Consider the following 21,487-nt stretch of genomic DNA (forward strand, 5'->3'; position numbering starts at 1 on the left):
TCTTAGATTTGGCTAACAGCACACAGCTCAGCAGGAAGAAGTTCCCTTTTCACAAAGTGCCTCATTACTTTGAACTCAAAGTGATGGAAAAAAACATACGTTTGGTTACAAATGTATCTACACTGGAAAGAACACATTCATTGACAAAAAAATATTCATTACTAAAGACTGTGTCATTATACATGTGAGCAGAGCAGTAGAGCTGAAGAGAAAGATTTGACCTTAAGGCTCACATGATTAATACAAAGCTTAAGCTGTTCAGAAAACGGGATTTGTTTTTTGTTTGGTATATAAATGGACTTTCTGTGTCAAAATACTATTGATTAAAAATGTGTAGTGTTTTTAAGAAGGGAAAATCAAACAAAAAACCAGTTAGAGTAGTGTGAACATCCATTTGCATACACAAAAATAGTTAAAAACTAAAATCTCAGACTTCCCAGAGCACTTCCTGCTTTGACTGTTCCTCTGACAGACACCAACATTCCTGGTGTCAGCAGGCTGGGGACTGCACGTGAGCATAATCTAGCAGTACTGCTCACCAAATGAGAATACAAAGAAAAGCAAACTAAAAGGAAAGCAAACTCCTAACTGGAAAGTGGTTATTTGTGCATTCCTTCAACTGCCTGCTTGAGTATTTATATCCCTTCATTATTTCTACAGTTCTCAACAAAGAAAGCTCAGGTCCATGCAACTAACCTTTGTTAGTTGTGCAACAGAAGAATCAAGTCACAACATTGCTCCATGACTTATCTGAGATTCTCCTAGGAAGAAAGTGTCAAATTTGGAAACAGAAAGTATGTGTCTTCTCAGAAACTTGCCCTGTTTTGGCAGGACTTACACAGAGGATGATGCAGATTTCCCTTTAACTGAAGTCGCACCACGTCTATTGATAAGGACTTCTGAACCTGTTCCTACACTGGACTGAAATACTGCAGAGAGACATGTAGGACACAGTCCCTGTTCTCCTGAAATGCAAATGCCTTTTGCCTCTTCTGGAACAACAACAAAAAATAATTGGAAAACCAATTCTGTAAACAACAACTTGTAGTTACTCGAGCAGAACAAGTTATTTTAAGGTTAAGTGCATCCTTTCCTTGATATATCTAGGTAGGTCCCCTATCTCTACTGAAGACTTCTGTCAAAGCCCTCAGAAGCACATTAGACCTCTGGAGTTTCAGATTTCTTCTAAAAACCATGCCACCACCCAACAGCTGAAGAGGCTTGGGCAGATGCCTGCATCCCCACACAACTACAGTCTCTGCAAATACTTCTGTGGTTGTTTATTGCCAAAACCAAAAATGCATTTAAATAACTTCCAAGAGTCTTTATTTTTTGCTGTTTTATCTTGCAATATCTTTGAAAAAGAAATTAAACTCAGATTTTAAACAAACACACAACTAAATTCCCTCATGCTGTCTTCCATTATTAGACTACGACTTTTTCCTCTGTGAACACTCATGCCTGCTTATGTTCCTTCCATTCTGCTTCTGCAAAGGCAGTGAAAATGAACCAGCTGGATTTACATTCATATTTTCATGAACTACCATGGCTCTCAATATTTCTGGGCCAAGGCGCCACTGTGAGTGTTTTAATACTTCTCACAGCTTGCCATGTATTCTTTTAACAAAAATCTCTCACCCATTTTCTTAATTTTCACAGTCCCAAGGATGAACTCTGACCTACTTGTAAGCTGTTGAACCATCGCAGGGAATGGTTATTTGCTCATATATGCTCACATACTGTTACTTTCTTTGAGAGCTCATCTAACTTTGCTGTTGTTGATTTCAGGTTTGGTGAATACTTTTCTCTAAAACTGGGGTCAAATCTGACCTCACAATATGGCAGATTAAGCAGGAGATGAGTTAAAAAGGAGCAACTCTCACAAAACTCCACCTACACTTTCTTTATGAAGAAGTACAGAACCCATGTTATATCATGAAAGCACATTCACTGGCTTTTTGGTAATTGAAGGCAGAGTACTGTTGCTTGGCAACTTATCTGATTACCATTTTTTCAAGTATCACATGCACACTTAGATATATTGCATAATAATGTCTTGCTTTTATGTAGCCCAACCCAATGGGGAAAAAAAAAGAGGGGAATGGAGGCAGGAAAACTACCAAAATTCATGTTTTTCTTTTTGGGAAAAAAAAGCTACAAGGCAGTGGCTCAAAACCAGGTTGAAACATTAGTATTCCTGCCTGTCCTGGCTGGCTGAATGTGCTTATACAAGCATTTTACTTTATCGACTTGTCTGCAAAATGACAGTAATAATACCAGCCTCACAGAGACACACTGAAAATTCATTAAGAACAGAGAGATTCTCAAATGAAAGACGCAGTGGAAGTGCTGGTGTTAGCACTTACAGCTTTTCAGTACTCCAAACGTAAGCGTAGCAAATGTTCATCATTGTCATGACATTGTCCAGTCCTTGTTTCTCAAACCAAGGGAACTACATTTCTCACATCACAATGGGACACTTCCCCACTTTCTATGTCTGATATGTAGCTGGGGAAAGAAAAAGAAAACAAAAAGCCTATTCCCACTGCCCCACACAAAAGGCAGCATACCCCAGCTTGGAGTAACTGTCTAAGAGAAGGACCCGCATTCTAGAAGTTGACTTTTCGTACATCCACAATTTAATAAGACAACATACTATAACATAATGAATTGCCTTCTTTCTATATGCACCTTAGTATTCCACTGCACAGGAAATGGCTTAGCTGCCCAGGGCACTCCTGATACCATGCTAACCTCTGTCAGCTCAAGTGCCCAAGGCTTGGAAAGTCTCTCATCTCCATGGTAAAGTATTAAGCAGCAAAGGAAAACCAAGTCCAGTATTGCTAAGGAATCATTACATTACCTTCACAGCAGCTCTTCTCTCCCTAGTAAGAAATTCAAGCATTTTTATAAACTGTGCCCTACATCCTGAAGCTCCTGTTCAAGTCCACTTCCAATTAAAAGCTTAATTGTGGGGTGTGCCTTGGAAAGAACTGCCAGATCAAAATAAACCAAATCACGTGGTATCTACCACACCACTAGGGGAAACTATACACATCTTAAAAATGCCAGAAATGACAAAAAGAAAGAATTCTTCTTCTAGAACTTACTGAAAGCATCCTTACCATAAGCCTCTGCTGATACAAAATACAAAGAAAATACGTGGCTCAAAGTGTCCCACGGGTTAAGCAAGTCCAGCTTTGCTAGGTCAGTCAGCAGGAGAGGAAACAGCCAAATATACCACTATCATCAGGAACACTGCTGCAAGCAGAGAGGAATGACTGCCTAGAGCTCTGCATAGACACAGCCCCAGCCAAAACTTCTCAGTCCAGATTAGGCTGGTGGAGCCAAATGAGTTGCATCATCTGTACATGTATTCTGGATGAAAGAAATAAAAACAAAAAAGACTCCCCAGCCCCGGAAGGTATTTGGCAGTACACACAGCACTATGCTAGAGCTACCCCAACCAAAGAGAGAGTTCCTCCCTTTAGAAGTACTTCATCATGCTCCCAAGCAGAATCATGAAGACAGGATGGAGAAGTGCTCCACAGAAGTTCTTCATACAGGCTACCTCCAGTAAATGGCACACCAGAGAGCAAAGATCCAGCAACGAAGAAGTCAAACAGCAGCTTTACCACACTATGCTATCAACACTCACCTAGTGACTACTAATGCTTGGATCTTATGCAATGAAAGCAAGACAGCATTTGTGGTAGGGAAGATTCCCTCAGTCATTTAATCCAGCTTTGACAGAAGCATGTGAGTGCGGGGGAGTTTTGAAATAAGGTTGTGGACTCTTGTGCACTGACACCAACGAAAATCCAGAACAAAAGAAAGGGTAACATAAAATATTTCCCTCTTTTATGCAATGCAATGATTAGACACCTCTGACCTAGTAACTGATAGGTATCCTCATTCAGATACGCCTACGAATAAATCTCTAAAGCAGTCTAGCTTTTATTTCGCCTCTGAGGACATTAACGAGCAGCATACACCTGCAAAGCCTTTCACACACATTTTAGCTGGACTGCAAGGTGCATGAGCTCTGGCTCACAGTAGACATTATTGGGTGTATCATTTACAACCAGGAATGTAGTGCTCTGACTAACCAGAAAGAGAGCGTTGTTCTGAATTGGCACAGATGTTGGTAATCTGCTCCTGCAGAGCCAAAGCCTTTGCCCAGTCTGGCTTTCTTTCAAGCCTTTTTGTAGCTGCCTGCACAGCCACCTTACCTAGGATCGCAGGAACCATCTGGATCCTCCTGCCTCACATATCATAACAGAAATGTGACAAGCAGACCAGTTTGTTTCTGACGTACATGGTTAATCAGCCCTCTGCTCCCTCACCCAGTCTGTACGGAGCCTGCAGAGCTAAAGCAAGCAGCACGGTCAGGTGGTAAAGCCACCAGAGAATACCAAAACACATACAGGAAGCAGATCTGAGAAGGGATCCTTTACAAACCTGTACCAAGCAACCCACAAGCAGGTAATACCTTTTATGTTGGAAAACATTAGCTAACTAGATGATCAAAGTTCTTTCAAAGGAACTAAGGATATATGCCATACTTCTTCACATTTCACATCAAGCAAATTTGGTTTTGAAACAGAACTCCCACTTGTATTGTTCAATTTAATTTCTTTCATTCCTGAAACAACCCAGGAATACCACTGGACACTGCCTCATCTGCAGCTACACAGGAACACACAGGACAGAAGTGACCCCAATAGAAGTTTGCTCAAGTGCCATTTCCCCATCTGCAGGACATGGCTCTGGCATCTGAAAGCTTAACAAGGTACTGCAACTGCTGTGGAGGTAGGAAGTGCTTCCCGCAAAAGGATAGCGAGGAGTGGGAATAAAGGCTTTCCCTACCTCTTGCTGGCAAACAATTTCTTTAAGTAATTGACCCATTTTCTAGAGAATAATTAGCCCTAAGGAATGAAGCACTGCTGCCCTTTAATTAGCATTGTTGTTACCTCTCCTCTTACCATGTAATAGCAGGCTGTCTGAGGCTGAAAAAAGAAACAACACAATAACCTAATTTCATTTTCTTAAACATGGCATTTGTTGAAGGCAATCCAGAAACAAAGAATCCTAAGGTACAATTTGCAACAATAAAATTTTCTATTACTTCTATGATTTCACCATCGGAACAAGGTTTCCTCCACACCACCACTCTTTAAGACTCCTCAATATATTTTCTCCTTTTTAAAAGCTTTTTCAGGATGCTTTCCAATCATCTTCCACGAGGAAAATCTTCTTTTTGTTGTCAGACAGCTTAACAGAAAGAACTCTTTTGCCTAAAACCTAGTCAAGTCCCCTGTAGATCATTTTATTAAAATTTCATGCAGCTTCTTGCAACACAGCTCAACAACTTGGATAAGGACAGAAGTTCTTTAGTCTAAGGAGAGTAGATGTGCATACCATGAACAAGGAGCACAAGAAAGCACACCACAGCCAGTGAGGCAACTCCAAAACTTGCAAAGGACTCTTCAAACAAGTCTCACAGAGATGACACTTAGGGACCAATCCCATACTGTGGAAAAAAGAGAAACCTACAAAGCCTGGCCCCAGACTCTGCGGTAAACGATTCTGAGGATACAAACAAGACTTGCCATCAAAGCATGTGATGATAACAAAACGTTGGGGGTCCCTCCCTTCAACAGGAAGAGTGCACAATCTCCTCTCTTCCCCTTTATTCCCCCTCCATACCTTCTTCCTGGCATGCTCATTCCCCAACTGCAGTTCATTTCTAATGCTTTGGAGGGAGGCAAAAATTAAATTCATCTGATTAATTATACCATGAGAAGAAATACCCCTCCTGGACACAATGCAATGCCTGCCAGCAGCCCTGAAACACCTGATCTGAGGACAGATACTGTCTTAACCAAGCAGACAGATACTAAAAGTACATTTACAATGCTGGAAAGCAACTCCTCTCCCCCTTTCTTGATGTGTGGGAATAAGCAGATCCACAAATTACAAGGGCAAAGGGATCCCTACATCTTCACTCTCTAGAAAATCTCAAGGATGCCAAATAAAGTATAGATTGCAAAAAGGTATCTTAAAAGATTCCACATGCTATCGAGTTCATCACCTTATCCAAAAACCTCTTCCTGCCTTACCCTCTAAGCCAGAAACCTGCATCTCCCTTCAAGGTTAAATTTGCCTTGCACTGTTTGGCACCACATAACATTATGACATTGTCAGCAAAACTGCAGAGTCCCCACTCCCAGGTACCATTTCCATATGAATGCAGAGATCTAGGTTACCCTCAACACACACATCTGTGTTATCCGTACCTCTTGTTTTAGACCCCTTTTATCACTTCTGTAAACTGTCGTGAGATCTTGCCATAAGAATTCCAAGGTTTGACCTCTCCAAGGAAGCAGTGTTTTCTGCCTCCACCATTCAGTGGAGTGGGAACAGCAATACTGACCCAGGCTACGGACATGCTGCCACAGCCTCAGCAAGAAGTTATGCAGTAACAAGCAGTTTTACCTCAACTTCTGCTTGTCTCTCCATTTCCTTGCCACCAGATTATACTACATGCTTTTTCAATGTTCCTGTGATCAGAGGATCTCAGAATGTTTCACATTCAATCAGCTGCCTCTAGCACTTTTGCTGAGCTTTGTTTTAGGAAGCTGCTCTAGGTACTAGTTAAACCAAACAATTTGGAGTTAAGTCTTGTGTTTGAATTCGACAGTGACCTGTGAAATGCCATTTGCCTGTACCTCAGTTTCCCCATCTAGAAACAGGGAGACACCCACGTTCTTCAGCAGCAGCCTCAACAGAGAAGTATGAAATTCTCAGATATACACACCGAGAGCATATATTCCTCAGGGAGAAAATACCTACTCTCGAATTTAGTGGAAAATCTTAATTTATCCACAGTAGCAAGCTACTGTCACCTAACATAGGAAAACTGACATTTCTCCATGGAAGAAGTCATACCTTCTCACTGAGACAAGGTGCTGGGATTCAAGAAGGACCTTCAGGATGTCTCATGGACACAAGAGTATCTTACGGATTTCCTGCACAGTTTTCCTCAGTGCTGGCTGAAAGGGCCTACAGGCATTAATGGTCTCCATGTCAATAAGTTTTTCTTTTCTGTTTCCTAATAACTTATGGTATTTTTTGTTTTCAGGACTTCCTATTTACCACCAAACAGTAGCTAGCTCTATCTCTGACACTGCATACATATTAATGCATTTGTGCTCCTGGAGACCACAGAATGGGGAGCTCTTTGGGCAATCTGTTCTTCTTGCAAATCCCCAATGCACACAGCTCTGGAGATGTTACTACCTTGCCTTGTGAAAAAAATCAGCTCCTGCAGGGACTGCTTTTTTCCTCAGAAATCAGAGAAAACAGGAAAAACCTGTCAAATAAACAATGCCAGAGAACAATACAAAGTATTTCACATAACAGAGTTTTACTGCATCTGCTATGTAATTATGAGGCTTAACAAGTCTATACATCCCCAGTAGTTCTGGATCAGCAAAGTGAAATGCTCTCTAGGAAGCCCCTGTGTAACAGTCCAGCGTAAGATGAACAAGACAGGGCAGCCTCCCCAGCATCCCTGCTCGTAAGTATCCTAGAAACAATCTGCAAAACCCGAGAGTAAATGAGTGAATGGGGGACACAAGGAATCGGGTTTTCCATTTTGCAAAAATTCAGCTATTCTGAATATTTTTCCATACCAAAAATAGAACAAGAGCAAACATCTCGAGACTAATTTAAATTTAAAGAAAAAGAAAAAACTCTCATTTTCAGCTAACTATAGTATCTGTATCCCTGACCTCTGGCTATACACACAGCAGTAATTCACAAGGTTGCAGAAGAGTCTGAACGGACCAGAGGCAGCCCCCACCTCCCCGTTCGGCTCTGCAAACGCTGGGCTCATTCCGAGCTATTTCTCCTTGCCTGGAATAAAGTTTTACAAAAATCAATACAAAAAGAGGTTTCGAGACGTTTCTCCTTCCTGTGGGGAAAAAAAAAAAAAAAGAAAAAAAAAAGAAGAAGGAAAAAAAGAGGCACTGTCCAGTGAAAAAGCACCTCCGATTTCAACGACCCTTCCACCATGCTTTCCCAGAGCCCCGAAAACTTGGCAGCCGGGGTCAGGAGCTCCCGAGCAAACCCCATCGCGCTGCCGCCCCGAGGAGCTGCGGGGGGCGGCGGGGCCCGGCCCGCGGGGCTGCGCCGCTCCCCGGGAGAGGGCGACACACCGCTGGCCCCGCGGGGCCCGCCGCCGGCGGGGAAGCTGCCGCTCGGCCGCCCGCCTTTGTCTCGTTCCGGCCGGCACCCGCCCGGGGCGGCACGGCCCTCCCGCCGCCCGAAAGCGAAACCAAGGGCGCCGGGCGCCATCCCCGCCCTCCGCCCCGGGCAGCGCATCCCCCGCGCCGCTCGGCTGCGGGGAGGCCGCCGCGGGCCGCGCGCACCCCCGGCGGGGCGGCCGTGAGGGCAGCGGCCGCGGGCAGCTCCCGGCGCCGCCGCTCGGCCCCCCCGCCCGGCCGCGGCTCGCGTCCTCACCGGTGTCCATGGGTGCCCCGCGGCCGGCGGAAGGCGAAGTGTGCCAGTGACACTCGCCCGTAGTATGGATGCGGTTTCAATCTGCACATGCTCGCTCCCGACAGCCAGCCTGCCCCGCCACCTTCCCTTAACTCTTTCCGCACTGCCTCGCACCGCCGGCCCCGCCCGCGGCGCCGGCCCCGCGTCCTCCCGCCGGCCTGGTGCCGCTTCCCTCGGCCCGCGGGCGGGGGGCCGGCCCGGCGAGCCCTCCCGGGGCCACCGCGGGGCACGCAGCCCGACCGCGGCGGGGGAGCCCCGGGGAGGGACCTGCCGCCCCCGGGTCCCGGACCGTGCCGGTGCGGGCCGGTGTGCGCTCAGGTGAGCGCCGGGAACACCCTGCCCTGAAAGCTCCCCGAACGCCTGGAGTGTTAGCTCCGGCCGGGAACACGATGTGGCACAGTGCGCCTTGGCTGGCGAGCCTGCAGTACCAGTTCTTCATATTTACTCCTCCAAAGAAACCTGTAACAAAAACAAACACACACGCCCCGTCAGCTGAGGGATGTAACCCCCGTGTGCCTGTTGTTGGATCTGGACGCTGACAAGACATCCCTGCACTGCAGGCAATCAAACACAGCAATCAATGGAAGTATTTGTCTGCAGCCTCGGTATTAAAATAGGGAAACATAATCTCTGAAAAATGTGTTTTTTCACCCAGAAGGATCACCCCAGATTCAGAAAATTGCCCGAGGAAAAATAGTAAGAAAATAAATTTGAAGCATAGGTAGTAAAAATAAATTAAAATCCTTTCTCTGGCTGCATCAACTCTTCGGCAGCACAGGAACACAGGAAAGAAAAAAAAAAAAAAAAAGCTTTTCTTTGGCATGAGAAATCAGGAAAGTGCAGTCCTGAACCAGGGCTTGCAAGCAAACAAATTCCCCCTCAGTACCTCTGGCTTCCCTGTGAATAAATGGAGGTAAGAGCAGCCTGCAGTTAGGTGTAACCGACTGGTGCCTCTGAAGTGCCTTATAATCTTCAGACAACAGTGAGCAGGGTTCTTAGTTCTGTCCGTTTTCGGAGAGAGACATTAACATATTCTGGGATAAAATGGTAACCTGAAGTGACACAAACGCAGAAATGGCAGCTGATCTCGAGCCCAGAGACCTGTCTTTAACCAGCACCCTGCTTTTCCTAATGGAACACTGACTTAGGGCTCTTGTCTGATCTTCCCAGGCCTCTGATGATGCAGTTCCCATTTTCTTTCTCACAGACATAAGGATTCCCCGTCTCTCCTACCTTCTGTAGCACCAGAAATGATGAGCTCATGCTTTTAGCAGAATAAGGATGTTTTTATGACCTCTCTTTAATGACTCAGCATTTCTGGTTTCAACAATAAGTAGTCCCAATAATGAGGCAATATCGGCTCTGTGCATGCCCCGAAGCAATTAGAATGAAGGATTCTCAAGATGTCTGGCAGCAGTGGGTCTGTTACAGGCAGGTGTTCTCTGGCGAGGCTGCTCCTTCAGCCGCAGCCTGCAGGGCCAGCATTCGCTGCACACACCGAAGCCGCCGCGGCCGTGCGTGGATGGCTCTGCCCAGCCCGGGAGCCCCCGGGATGCTGCCTGGCGTTCCCTCGGCGCTCGCCCGGGGAGCTCTGTGTACAAACCTCTGTAGCTGCTCCGAGGATGCCACAATGCAGCAAACCAGGCTGTCACCGAGTCACCTGATTGCACAATCTCACTGTGAGAGCTGGAGATGCAGAAAGATGGAGCGTTTTAAAGGGGAAATGGAGAATCATGCACAGCTAGCCCTACCTCAGCAACCGAGCTGTGCAAGCTAGGGCAGCGCTGCGTGTGCTGGTGACCTCAAGCTGGATGAAAAAACCCACAAGTGTTTTGTATAAATTTTAACAGAGCTGAGAAGGACAATGGTAAAATAGCTAAGGCATCTTTGATGTTCTAAGAAGCGCTTTTAAAATACCATATCCAATTAGGCAGTTGGAGAAGAGAGCAGCCTGAAGCAGTGCTTATGTATTTAATGTGAAATAGCATCCTTTAGAAAGCACCGAGGACCATGCTAGAGATACAGGCAAGAGAGCGTGAGAGAGATCATTTCACAGCGTGAGACAGCATGAATGTTTCACAGCATGAGAGGAGAGAGTGCCTTACAGGGAGCAGAGGAAAGGTCAAAGAGAGAGGAAGAAGAGAGCCGAGAGATACTCACCTACAAGAAGGAGAAATCAACAGCCAAAGATAGATCAGAAAAAAATGAGAAGCACATGTAGGGAATACATAAATCTGTATATTCTCCTGTCTAGTCACATCATGCAGAGAGAGGAAGGAGGAGGTAAGGATAAAGAGCGGGCTCCCAGAATGAGAAAAAATGAAGGAAGAGGCAGTGAAGAAGGGTGAGGGGAATGAAGACACTAGTGTGTTGAGGGAACAGGCGGGAGGGAGAAATGTCAGAGCGAGCACCTGATGGTGGTGCTGTACACCTGAGAGCTTGTTCAGCTCTCCCTAGCTGCATTAGCTGGTCCAGAAGAGCTGTCATTATTCTGTTCAGCCTTTTTTCTTTCAGCCTGAGCTAGTAAAGGAAGAGGGAAAAAATTAAGTTGAGATTATAATACAGTGAAAGTGGGAGTAGGATGAAGACTGGGGACAAAGGCAAGACAATTTCTAGAACTGCCCTTTTGTCAGGCATTCACAAGGAAGCTTGAGCTCTCCAAGGCCTGGTGCTGGGAGTGAGCACCATTCTCTGCAGAGCATCCAGGAAGCCAGGTCCGAGATGAAAAAATTTTGTGGTAAAATAAGGGTTCTCTAGGCTCTCTGCAGTCACTTGTAAACAGGCATAGGGAATGCAGCTGATCTTATTAATGGTCTCACAATCCCTTCATGTGTGTGTTGCCTTTTTCTGAAATAGCATATATCATATATACCTAATCTAGTTCCTATATGTGTGCCCAAAACCAATTCAGGTATTTCTGCACCAGCCTGTCTGGTTCTGGAAGGGTTTCTTCATTTGGGTCCACCATAACACCTGACTGTATGGAAATATCTTGGAAAGTAGCATAATCATATTTGTTTGCTGCTGTACTCCTCTATCTGGACATGGTAAAGAGTGCAGTGCAGCAATAGCCAAGCTGGTTCCTCACTCATCCCTTCTGTGACAGGCAGAGCTTAATCCCTCTCTGTAATTTGTGTTTTATCTGTGGCACAATGTTACACTGAAGAAAAAAGAAGAATTACTTGTGTCTTCAGGAGCACTTTAATGTGGTCATTACACTGGTATCTGAGTACATCACAAATATCACTGCCACTGTAGTCATTCCCAGTGAGGTAAGATCTTGCTGTGCCGACTGGGCTTTGAAGTTCAGACATGTTTCAGTTAAAAAGAGTCCTAAATTTGGCATTCATAGCATCTCTCTTTCCCCAGAGAATTTAGTTTTATATGGCTCCTTATATTTAAATTCCAGTTTAATGCAGTAGATGCTCATCCCTTCTTTAAATCCAGTCCTGCTCTTGAAAAAGGAGCACCTGAAAATTCATCTTACCAGTTTAGTCCACGTGGGTTGTCTGACATTGCTTAGGAACTAATGAGGAATGAGATCCATATTTCCAGAGTAGGGTATAACCGCCAGGCTTATTAAGTCATCCTTAGCCTTGTTTCTTGATTCACTTTCTACATGCTAATGGGTTCTGCAGCAAATGAAATGAGAATCTCACCTTATAATACTCCCCATTCTCTACACAGCCCAGCCAGTGTTTTGAAGGGAGCACCTGCCATGAAAAACTTCATCACAATTGTTTAAAACCTGTCAAGATGGAGTCAGTTTTCCCCTCCCTAGGGAAGTTTGGCTTTTTCTGTCCTGTTTTTCTGAGGAGGTCCTACAATTGGAAATTGGGAATTTCATCTCCCTGTGTGTATAGAATAAGGAGTAGATGCTCTGTGTTTATTTAATGGCTCCCCATGGATGTACATCCAAAACATGGGCTTCTCTGACAGTAAACTGAGGAACAAAGAGTAATCTTTAGGCTTGCAAGGAAATTAAAGAAGGAACTAAATTTTTTTTCTTTTTTCTTTTTTTTTTTTCTTTTTTCTTTTTTTTTTTGCCTGAAAGGGCCCCAGCCACTGTGGTGACAAATGTTATTCAAATACCTGAAGTAGGAAATGGATTTTGAAGAATACCACTTCATATACTGTTTCAGATCAACTTGTATAAGTCTTCAAGCAATACCACAGAAATTGCTTTCTTTGTCACTTTTTTCCTTATGGTGCAGGTAGGAAAAATACAAGCCATGGATTTGATGAGTTTGTTGAAGAAAATATGAAGGAAATTTTCAAACGTGGTTCCTCCAAGCTGCAGGAGACTCCCTGGAGTGATGGCTCCTCTCTTTCTTTCGCTTGTGTCAGGGGCTTGGGTTTTTTCTATGGCTCACACTAGCCCCATATTCATCACTCCTGAGAAAGTACTTTATTCATAAAGGGATAGAGGCAGAAGTTGAGTCCATGAAGGTTGTTAACTTATCTCTCCACAAAACTGAAGCCACTTAAACGTTTGTTCTTCTAATGGTGGCTGTGTCGATGTCTGGTAAGGTGCTGTCCTTGGGATCAGCTTCAAAATGTTGAAGGCTAGACAGCCATTCCCAAGGAAGCCAGAGCTGTTTTAGAAAACTCTAGACTTTGTCTCTGGGACTGCTGAAATAACTTCCTTACTCAGGACATTTTCTTTCCTTTAGATATAGATCATAATAGTAAAGCTTACATTAATATTTAGCTTTTCTTTCCTTCAAAGCATTTTCCTGTAATAGCTATCTGCCACCCCTTTTGGCTTGGTAAGAGCTTGGCTCTGAAACTAAAGACTGCAAGTAGGAATTTTTTACTCCTAAGAGATATGACTGAAGTGCCATGCAGCGAAGCATTTCCCTGTTTAGGAAAGCTCTCTCCATGGGTGTTCCTAGTCAAGGTATCCATGGGAAAAGATGCTAGTAAGACATTATTTCATAGAGAGTGTTAAAGCTTGTGAGTTTCCTCTGGGATGTTCGGGGATCACCTCTTTGGACTCACAGAAAATTTTGTCAGTAGAGAACGAGTGTCCCCCACTACCTTCTGCCACCTTTGCCTTCACATAGAACAGATGCCAGACAGGTCCTTTGGAACAGAGCAGCCTGAAGTTTCTAGAACAAGCAGCAGGCAAGATTTATCTGAGGTGTGACTGATGTCTGGCTAAGTTAGCTTGTACTTGTTTGAATTTTTAATGACAATAAGTAAAAAGAATCCTTCATTGTTTCTATGTTAGATTCAAGGACAGAAGAAAAGCAAATATTATATACATGGGAATTACAGAACCTGAAGGGTTTGGCAGCAACCCTGTTTTCTCTTATTTTGCCAGGTTCAGCAAAATGCAAACATAGTTTTGGGAGAGGCAAGCCACTTTACAAATCTGCACATGTCCAGTCCAACTTGATCCACTGGTCTGTTTTGGGGAGAAGTGTTTCCCATTGAAAATGGCAGGAGACTGGAAGCTTGGAGACTAGGGTTGTACTCACAGATGTGCTTCAGGCCTTCCCAGTGCCCTCAAATTCACGTCTCTGTTTTTCTCTTTCCCCAGCTGTAAAAGTGGGAACACATTTCCTTTGCTAGAAGGCGTTGAGACAAGCCAATGGAAAACAGGATAAGTGAAGAGGTGTTACATTTCATGAATTTTTAGAATGGCAAACAATCTGATGCTAGCACTTCACTGACACATCTTGTAACTCTGAGCTAGCTAAGGAACTGAGACCGAGAAGAGAGGTCACACATGATTTACCTAAAATGCTTTTGAATGTCAGTGCCAGAGATGGAATAGTTACAATAAATAATTATTTTTCATAAAGTGTCTGTGTTACATATTACACTGCAAAATATAACTGAGATACTAAATATTTTTGGAAGAGTAGCTTTTATTATTCGATGCGACATGTGCAAAGTGCTCTGATCAACAGGAAAATGACAAGTGTCTGCTCCAAGTCACTTACAATACATTTCTCAAACATCAGTCAAGTAGTGATAATAAATCAGGGATAAGAGGGGAATGGATAAGGGGAAGTGATGGAAAAGACAAGGGTTACAATTTAAAAACAAAGATAAATTAAGATGGTTGAGAAAAATTATGTAATAGGAATGAAATTGAAAAAGTGTTCCTTTTGAAATGATGTGGAGAGTGGATGTGTCAAAGGAATACATTAAATGATTCAGAGATGGAAATCATGGTTTGACTCTCTACTTTGGTCTTTCAAATATCTACAATGAACGGCCCAAGAACATTCCACAGGACAGGAGCTTTTTGAGTAACAAAAACTTCTGAGATAAGGCCAGGTTACTTATCATAGGTTAATGTCACATGTCACATGTCACAGCCAAGGAACAAAGAAAGAGAAAGGAAGTCACCAGCAAACTGCATTTCCTTTGTATTATGCTAATCCACCTGATAAAGGGACCATATAGTGGAATATCTAAGGGAGAAAATCAGTAATTATACAATCCTCCAGTTTCCATCATCAGTTATCTTGGCAACCTAAATTCATCTTGTTATCATTAAATTGTAGTACTTAAAGGTCCAAACAGAGAGAAAGTTGCATGTTTATCTACTGCTTCTTGGCATAACCATAATGATAATTAAATATATGGCTCTTCTACAATATAATGGATATCAGGGATTACTCTCACCTAGAATGGCCTCTTAGCTATCATAGACCATTAATTTTCATGGATATATTCCACTATTAAAAGCTACAACTCATTCTTGACAATTTGCTGTTGGCTGTAGGCCAATAAAAAATGTCTAATTTTGATGAAGACATAAGGAGATGAAGAATTCAACACATTAGCTTGTTCTAGTGGTTAATCATTTTCTGTGTCTCATTCTTCACTTGAATTTGTCTGGCTTAATAGTTGCTCCACTCAGCCCTCAGTACAACTTAGACTGCTCAGAGCCCTTTCCTGGTAGTATTTTATGTCTCTAACAGTACCAATTCATTAATCAAGCCATAAATCAAGTCATCTCCTTTTCAGTCAGTCAGACAGGCTGAGCACTGAAGGGTTCTACAACAAGACATTTTCCTTAGATCCTGAATAATTACCAAGCTCCCCTTGCACCTTCCTCAGCTTTTCAGCAACCTTTGAAATAAATATCCTGCATATGATTAGTTTAATGAGTGCCACAAAGGGAACAACAGCAACCTCGTACTGGTACTCACTATTCCCATGTTTATGCATTCAAGGATTGATTTCACCCTTTTTGCCACAGTATCTCACTGGAGTGAAACTGCTCCATATTCTGATGATCCTGATCCTTTTCAGAGTGCTGTTTTTTCCAGGGTAGAGTTTCTGATTACACCTCTCCTAATCTCCTATCTGGTTCCCACATGCATAATTTTGCATTTGGCTGTAGTAAAAGGCTTTTTGCTTGAACATGAAGATGATCCTTCCTGCCCTATATAAATGCTTTCCCCTCATCATTGCCATTCCACCAGGCTTCCCAATACCTGCATCTTTTATCAGCAGTGAGTTTCTATTTACTTCTAGGGCAATGATAGAAATACTGAATAGCACTGAATCTAAAATTCGTCCTAATACTACTTCCATGGCCTTTGCAAAGCACAAGTGACATGGCTTTTTTTTTTAAACTATGTCCAACAGAACAACCTGGCCAGACTGTTTTCCCTGTACTTCAACCATCCTATGTCATGTATGTTTCTCAGAGAATTAGTCATCCAGTGTTGCTCCTGATCCTGATTCCGTGACAAAACAATATAAGAAATAAAATCAAGCAGGATTCACAACCTGTACATGTATTCACTCTTGTCCAGTCAGGAATTTCTGTTGGCTATCAAGTTATGTCTTCATAGAACTGCAGGAGGTAGGGCTAGAAAGAACTCTGAGCGCATGGCTAGTCATCTTCTTGCTCATGGCAGGAGTGCTTAAATTATTCTTGCCTTTTTAAAAAAAATTTACTATTTAACCAAGATTATTGTGATGCTGGAAAATACATCTCTTGATTTTCTTATTATTTGTTAAAGAATTCTCTATCAGTTACATTTTTTTCCACAAATTGCTGCTAGCCTTGCTGGTGCACATCTACTGTGAATATTGACTTTGCCATTTTTTAAAAATATTGCCATAGAACAGACCCTCCTTGAGTATTCTGCTACTTCCTTGCTGTTGGAGGATTTATGAAATATCAGTATCAGCAGGCTAGAGATCAGTTAAATAAGCTCTATTAATATGCCCATGTAAGCCATCCAGACCTGCTGATTTTAAAATATTTACCTCCGGTACATACTTTACATTCCTCCTGGTCACTAACAGAGTGGAAAATTTTTCATCAGCCCATGTGATACAAGTGCATCATCTTTCTTCTTTTCAAATACAGAACAGAAATATGTCTGGAATATTTGCTTTTTCTGCAATTTTATAATTTACTCATCTGCTTTGAGCAGCAGCATGTACCCTTGCTAAGATTTCTGTTGTTCTTAAATACTCTTAACTAATTTTATTGTCTTAAGGCCTGCCAGCCAATGATTTTCCTCTGTCATCTTTTTATTTTGTCTATTTTTATATTATGTAACTTCCAACTATTATTGGTTGCTAAATATTTCCCATTTTATCTATTTGCTTTGTAGGCTTTTTATTTTCTAACTATGCCTTCACTTCATACATTGATCCAGGATGGCATTTTAAACTATATTGTTCTCTATTATGCTTACAAAATTGGGATGTTTTAAAAAACCTTTCACAGCTTTCAGTTATCTGCAATATTTTTCTGTCTGAGTTTCTCTTCATCAGCTTTAATGTGTTTTGTCCTGTCCTCTTGTCTGATTCAGTGGTCTGTGAAAGACTCTTCTTCTACAATGGCATATTTTGTTTTGTTATTATTTAGTGCATTAAGCCATTATGCATTAAAGCACCTGTGGGTCTGAGTTACTAATAATTCCAAAACAGTGGGAAGTTGTACGTAAGAGAGGATACCCTCTTTTTGCACTCCCCTTCTCCTACTGTTTTTTCTTTTTTTTTTATTGGAAGCAAACTAAACCAACTAATTTTACTGTATAAATTATTGCAGCCATTTTCAGAATACTGGTTCAATCAATTTTCTTCTTAGCAATGAATACAGGAATGACTTTCTTTAGAATTGACATCAATTAATATTATTCTTAAAAATCAATATATGAGTTATACAACAGTTTCACTAGCAAAAGAGTCCTTTTGCAGTCTTCACTGAATACAGTAGCTGATATTTCATTGTTACTTTATTTTTGTTATGTTGCTTTCCAAATGCATTACATAGGAATATTTTTCCCATTCAACCGGGTAGCCTCAGGCCTAAAGAAGTTTGGAGTTCATCACACAGGACTGAAGAATACCCAGAAGCTTGGACAAGGAGCCACCTAATCTCATCATGTATTTCAGCTGCCATATACATGCGTATATGAACACATTAGAGGGATGCACAAGGAGGTTACTGCACTATTTCAAAAAGTAGCTCTTCCCTTCCTCTCTTTTCAGATCTTGTCGCTGTCCTGGTAGCAGTCCCACAGTAAACACGTGAGCCCAACTAATGTCAGCAGGTCAGGTAGGGTGGGAGCTAAATGGTCCCAAATCTTTTTGATGACTAAGAAGAGTCAGATGAAAAAGACTGTCTCTCTACAGATATGCTAAATAAATAACTACTTCATTAAATATTCATCTATATCTTACACAGCAAAGCTCCCCATCAATAGGTATCACCCCAGCATAGATTGTGTAGAGATGGCCATCATATTGTCTAAAGAGTAAATCTTCATTTACTTACTTAAGTTATTAAGAAGATTTTTTTCATAAAGATTTAATGGGATAAAGTAAATACATAACCCTGTAGAATGTTTAGTTCATGATATGTCCAAATGAAATTAGATTTTCTATCATAATGTAACTTACAATTATTGAATTTTTTACACTGACAATGAATGTGTGCTTAGCAATATTCAGTCCAGAGATCTGCAGAGTTTTTTATTCCAGAAGATACCAGAAATTATGTTCTAGATACCAAATAATTCCAGTCATCCTGAAAAGCTCTTGGTTATAGTAAAACCAATATTAGTAAAACCAATGCTGGTCATTAGAAATCAACCTCAGAAATATAAGCACAGAACCAGATCGAGTGAGCTGACTGTGAGCAAAGGTCCTGCTGCACCTTTGAGGTCAGCTGTGAAAGTCATCTGCACAATTAGTTGTGACTCTTTATCTATGGACTGATCCAGGTCTTAACAGTACGGCTGCAATTCGCTGCTTATTCAGTCGGGAGAACTGCACACTTCTGCAGGATGATGCACTCCATCCCAAGGAGACTAATCAAGTTTGCCCATCCTCACTGATGACAGATGGAGCCAGATGAGTAGTTCAGGCTCGTTTCTTGACTCCTGGGTAGCTGAAGTCAGGCAAAATAATCCCAGACTGATGATCAAACTACGTACATTCTGTTCATAACATCCTGACAAACTACATGACAGAGATCCTAAACTGGTCAAATGAGAGTCAGAAGGAAGCCCAAATTAGGCTCTGATTCATAAGTAAATCTCACTTTCATAATTTGACCTCTATCACACCTGTACCACCAAATGCTTTCAGAAGTTTATTTTCCATACTTGTCTTTGCAAATAGGAGCTAAATGACCTCTTTAATATCCTTCCAAAGGAAAAATACAAGCTAATAGAAGAGAAATTTGAGAGTAAAGGTCCCAGGACTGAATTTCACTTCTTCAGGAAAAAAATCCATAGTTGCTTTTTGGTTCAAAGCCATTTTAAATTTTGTTGTAACATTGGGCATGCTATTAAGGAGAAATAGTCTATTATACTTTAACACAGCCACAGATGATATCAGTTTATAAGATCCATTTGGAGTCAGCCACATTTCAGTAGGCTTTTTTCTTAAGGGATGTCTGTCCTAATACAAGCAATTAAGGGTTCTTTATTAGCCCATTCTCAGAGGTACAGGCTTTACCATCAATTGATGTTCTTTCCAACTCCCCTAATAAGACCAGAGGACAAAGAAATAGTACATCTTCCCCAAATAAGCTGGTTTTCTAGCATAATCCCATGCATGAGCCAACACTACTAAGTGTATTGCACTGACTATAAAACATTTATGTGCTCATAATTCTGTGAACATTTAGCTGTTACTTATTTGCAAACATCACTGCACCATGATTAAAACTTGGATAAACTAGGAAATCACAAAGCCTACTTCCATAGTCAGACTGTGGTGTTCCTTGCTTTTCCCTTACACTTCAACAGGTCTCTACAACCTTACCCCAATTTTTACCGTTCCTGTGTTCTCACTGCCCTTGCTCCATGATCAGGATAAGGAAAAAAGACCAACGCTCATTACCCAGTGAGCATCTCAGCAGTCCAATTAACACCTTCTGGCAAAGCAATTTCACTGAACTTGTGCTGATTATCTTTTTTTAGGGCATTTTTGGCATAACAGAACACTGTTTTCTGGAATTCCCAGGAAGCTGTGTTGAGAGTTAGCCTGAGAAATGTCTAAAACTGATGTGTACACAACCAGTGAAAAGACGCAGGTGGACAAGTCCATGTCCAAGCTGCCCCCACCTGCTGACAGCAGGCCTGTAACCCCTGCTGGCAGTCCCAGGGTGCAGCAGGCACCGCTGGGTTTCCTGTGTCCCTTTGTTGTGACCCGTGAATATCAAACACTGTGACATCCAACTCCTTTCTTTCCGAGAGAGTAAAAAACAGCACTGCTGTGGTCCCTGGCAGACAGACAGTTGTATGAAAATTAGAGCAACTGGATACACCCTGCGTCCTGCACAAGCAAATCAGGCATCCCCAGGGAACACTACAACCAGTAACCCTATAGTTCACTGTTTGTGTTGATCTCCTCCCACCTGCTGGATGACAGAGGGAGAGAAAATTATCTGCAGAAATTTTTTAAAAAGTGTCTGAGCAGTTCTCCATGGTTCTTGTCCATGCTGGTATTTGGGTATCCAAAGGTAATAATTTTAAAAAGTACATGTTACCAGCCTGAGTAATAAATACAAACTCTGTCACCAACAGGAAATAAAACAGATTTCTCCATGACACTTAATAATTCCCAACAATCTTATCAGGAAACAACCTCTACCAACTAGCTCTTATTCAGACTCCACAACTGGCTAAGCATGTGGTCTTTTAGCTCTGTTGTCTGAGGAAAACATAGTAGTTCTGCAGAGCTAGCTACATCCCCATGGAGCAGGAGGTCAAGGGATGCTTCATAGGGGCACCCATTGATTTGGTTTTTGAAAAACCGAAACATGCTGGAATTACCTCAACAAATTTCAGTCCCTGACTCCAGGGCTTTAGGGGCACTGGGATTTCAAAAATGAAAGTTTTCTGGATATTATATTACAGGACCAAGCCCAATCCAATTTATAGAGACTCAGACTTGCAGCCTTAGGTTTATCTCAACAAAGGTTTTTGAGGAAAGTTGTTTGTTTTGGTTTGGTTTTTTTCCCAGGTTGCTTTATACTTAGCTGCCATTGTTGGAGTGTGTCATATGACAGTTGGAGTTTTTCATTTCAAATAGGCACCAAAGACATTTCAAGAAGGGGTTCTTTCGTTCACTTCAAAAGACAAAAAGATTTCCTTTAAAGAACATGAACACCTGTGTTGCACAACTTTGCAATGTACAGAAAACTACAGAATCCTATATAACCACAAAATATTAGCATTCAAAGCAAATAAACCTATTTAGGGTCATCATACAGTCTTCATTATTGTGAATAATGTTGTCATTGGGAATAAGTTTGTGAGATGGAAATTAGGTCAAAGTTTCAAGGACAGTAAGTGAAACAGATTGTAATAAGATTTCCTCAAAGGGTGAAAAAAAATCCTTTGCCTTGTCATTCTGTGTACCCTGAGACTGCTGCAGGAAAGAGATTGAATCCAGGGACTACGCTGTAAGGTGATAAAAG

This window comes from Prinia subflava, chromosome 5 (assembly GCF_021018805.1).
Source record: "Prinia subflava isolate CZ2003 ecotype Zambia chromosome 5, Cam_Psub_1.2, whole genome shotgun sequence".
NCBI lineage: Eukaryota > Metazoa > Chordata > Aves > Passeriformes > Cisticolidae > Prinia > Prinia subflava.